This window comes from Nematolebias whitei, chromosome 1, assembly GCF_014905685.2.
Source record: "Nematolebias whitei isolate Nwh7 chromosome 1, NemWhi1, whole genome shotgun sequence".
In the NCBI taxonomy this organism is placed as follows: domain Eukaryota; kingdom Metazoa; phylum Chordata; class Actinopteri; order Cyprinodontiformes; family Rivulidae; genus Nematolebias; species Nematolebias whitei.
Window position 1 is genome coordinate 2,346,800 of NC_056498.1, and position 2,975 is coordinate 2,349,774.

The following is a 2,975-nucleotide window of genomic DNA, read 5'->3' on the forward strand; positions in this document are numbered from 1 at the left end:
TCCACAACCCTCACATTAATTGGGAGCTTGGCAGAATAGAGAAATGGAGCGGGAGATGTCTAAAACACTGCCTCCGCTCTGGGATCTCTAACACCATTAAACAAGACACCAACGTAGAAGAGATCGATCTAACTTCCATTCCGTCCGATTATCACAATCTCTCTCCTGTTTTTAGTAAGCAGAAAGCTTTGTCTTTGCCGCCGCACCGACCCTAGGACTGTGCCATAGACCTTTTTCCGGGTGCTCCCTTACCGGCCAGCCGTCTGTACAACCTCTCGGGTCCAGAGAGGGATTCCATGAAAGAGTACATTGAAGAATCACTTGATTCTGGAATCATTCGTCCATCCACCTCCCCGGTAGGGGCCGGGTTTTTCTTTGTATCCAAGAAGGATAAGACCCTCCGCCCTTGCATCGATTACTGGGGTTTAAATAATATTACAGTCAAAAACAAGTATCCTCTTCCTCTTATTGATTCCATACACGAGCAGTTACAGTCAGCCACCATTTTCACTAAATTAGATTTGCGTAACTCCTACCATTTGGTACGCATAAAGGAGGGCAACGAATGGAAGACGGCCTTCCGAACCCCTTTAGGTCATTTTGAATATCTCGTTATGCCGTTTGGTCTCACTAACGCCCCTGCAGTCTTCCAGGCGCTAGTAAATGATGTAATTAGAGACTTCTTAGGGGACTTCGTTTTTGTACATCTCAATGATATTTTAATTTACTCTCATGACAAGGAGGAACACATCAAAAGGGTTAGAACGGTCCTTCAGCCGTTATACGAGAATCAATTATTCATCAAAGGCGAGAAATGTGAGTTCCATGCTTCATCAGTTTCTTTTCTGGGGTTTATTTTCGGAGAGGGACATTATCGTACCGACCCTGAAAAGATTAAAGCAGTAGTCGAATGGCCCATTCCTGAGACTCGCAAACAGCTTCAATGTTTTTTAGGTTTTGCAAACTTTTACAGACGCTTCATCATGGAATACAGCCGTATTGCCGCACGACTCTCTCAACTTACTTCCGTTAACAGAGCCTTCAAATGGACTACAGACGCAGACACAGCCTTTAACAAACTGAAACAACTCTTCTCGACCTCACCCATCCTCTGCCATCCTGACCCCGAACGCCAGTTCATCCTGGAGGTGGACGCCTCAGATAATGGGGTAGGTGCAGTCCTATCTCAGAGATCCCCCAGAGACAATAAGGTACACCACTGTGCTTTCTTTTCTCGGCACCTGTCTCAAGCCGAGCGTAATTACGATGTGGGTAACCGTGAATTATTGGCCGTCAAACTGGCTTTGGAAGAGTGGCGTCACTGGTTAGAGGGTACTGAGATCCCCTTCCTCATCTGGACTGACCACAAAAACCTGACCTATCTAAGGGATGCTAAGAGATTAACCCCCAGACAGGCACGATGGTCTTTGTTTTTTAATCGTTTCCATTACATTTTGACTTTTAGACATGGCTCAAAGAATATCAAGCCAGATGCCCTGTCACGTCAATTCTCTCCTCCAGACATTCCCGAACCCGAGGAACATATCGTTCCTTCTGCATGTATCGTGGGGGCTCTCACATGGCCCATTGAGCAGGAGGTCTGTGATGCCCACAAGGAGGAGCCCGATCCCGGCCTGGGACCCCCCGGAACCCTGTTCGTCCCCTCTGTCATGAGGTCTAAGGTACTGGAGTGGGTTCACACAAACAAGCTTTCTTGTCACCCGGGAGTTACACGCATGTTGTCCCTAACTAAGACCCACTTCTGGTGGCCGACGCTTGCTCAAGACGTTAAGGACTTTGTTGCTGCTTGTGCCACTTGCGCCCACAATAAGACAGGTAATCAACCCCTGGCCGGACTCCTACAATCACTGCCCTCACCCAGCCACCCTTGGTCCCACATATCGGTGGATTTTGTCACTGGACTTCCCCCGTCCGAAGGAAACACGGTCATCTTGACTGTCATTGACAGATTTTCTAAATCAGCACATTTCATCCCTTTAGTTAAGTTACCTTCCGCTCTTGAGACTGCACAACTCTTAGTTCAACATGTTTTTCAAATCTACGGCATCCCCTACGACATTGTCTCTGACCGTGGTCCGCAGTTTATTTCTCAGGTCTGGCGCTCGTTTTGTAAAACCCTGGGGGCATCTGCAAGTTTAACTTCGGGCAACCACACGCAGTCTAACGGCCAGGCTGAGAGATGCAACCAAGAACTTGAGAACACCCATCGTTGTGTCGTGGAGAGCAATCCTTCAGCCTGGTCTCAACATCTGGTGTGGGTGGAGTATGCCCACAATGCCCACAGATCCACAGCCACAGGTATGTCTCCGTTTGAAGCCTCTCTGGGTTACCTGCCCCCCCTGTTTCCTAGTCTAGAGACGGACATAACAGTGCCGTCTGTCCAGCACCACTTCCGTCGATGTTGACGCGTTTGGTTGCAAACGAGAGCAGCCCTCCTGCGCACCGCAGCCCAGAATAAGAGGTTCGCCGACCGACACCGCTCCTCCTCCCCGTCTTACCAGGTGGGCCAAAAGGTATGGCTTTCAACGAGAGACATTCAGTTGAAGGACATCCCCAAAAAAATGGCTCCACGATTCATAGGTCCATTCACCATCACTAAGATAATCAACCCCACAGCAGTCCGCCTTCAACTTCCCAGCTCCATGAGGATCCACCCCACATTCCACGTCTCTCAGGTGAAACCAGTTTCTGAGAGTCCTCTGTGCCCGCCTGCCGACCTCCTTCCACCCACCCGGCTGTTCGACAATCAGCCCGCCTTCACGGTTCATGCCATTTAGGACATCAGATGTCGAGGCAGGAGTTTCCAGTATCTCGTGGACTGGGAGGGATACGGTCCCGAGGAGAGATCCCGGATTCCCCGCTCGTTCATCTTGGACCCAAGTCTCATCACAACATTCTTCAGAGCACACCCCGAAAAGCGCCTCAGGTCACCTGGAGGCGATTCTTGGGGGGGG